A 494-nucleotide genomic window follows, 5' to 3' on the forward strand; every position below is an offset into this window, starting at 1 on the left:
TTAGTGGTTCGAATTTTGCTTTGTTGTATAGTAAGTAGTAACCATTGTTCAACAACAAATTTTTAAATAGAGTTTCGATATGTGACGGATTAATTCTTAACCTACCAAATTAAGAGATATCATGAAAAAAAAAAAAAGCATTTAATAACTATAAGATTTTAAGCAATATTTTTTTATTAAAATATTGTGAATTTATGACATAAATCATGTGCTTACATCAGAAAACTTGAAACAATAAACTAATTAAACTTACACATTGACAGCATCAAGATGCTACTTATTTCATTGCTTTCATCTCACAAGGGGGATGACAAAGCCACATCACTCAGAACACTTTGTACTCATCACCTAATGTGTGAGTACCATTATATTAAACAACAATTCTAACTAATTCGCCAATTTATTCAATTCACACAAATTTATTATAGAGTAATAGCATAAATAAGTCCTAAAAGATTTTGCGTTTAATTTATAAAAAAAAAATATTAGGTAAT

At 26.3% G+C, this 494-nt stretch overlaps 1 protein-coding gene across 1 annotated transcript in view; it reads right to left on the minus strand.

Moving 5' to 3' along the window:
• LOC107629675 (putative amidase C869.01) overlaps window positions 164-494 on the minus strand; it is a gene marked incomplete in the record, with an annotated part of 5003 nt that continues 4672 nt past the window's right edge. The window contains 1 exon segment of the mRNA XM_016332516.1: window positions 164-494.

The sequence above is a fragment of the Arachis ipaensis genome, chromosome B03 (assembly GCF_000816755.2).
Source record: "Arachis ipaensis cultivar K30076 chromosome B03, Araip1.1, whole genome shotgun sequence".
Taxonomy (NCBI): Eukaryota; Viridiplantae; Streptophyta; class Magnoliopsida; order Fabales; family Fabaceae; genus Arachis; species Arachis ipaensis.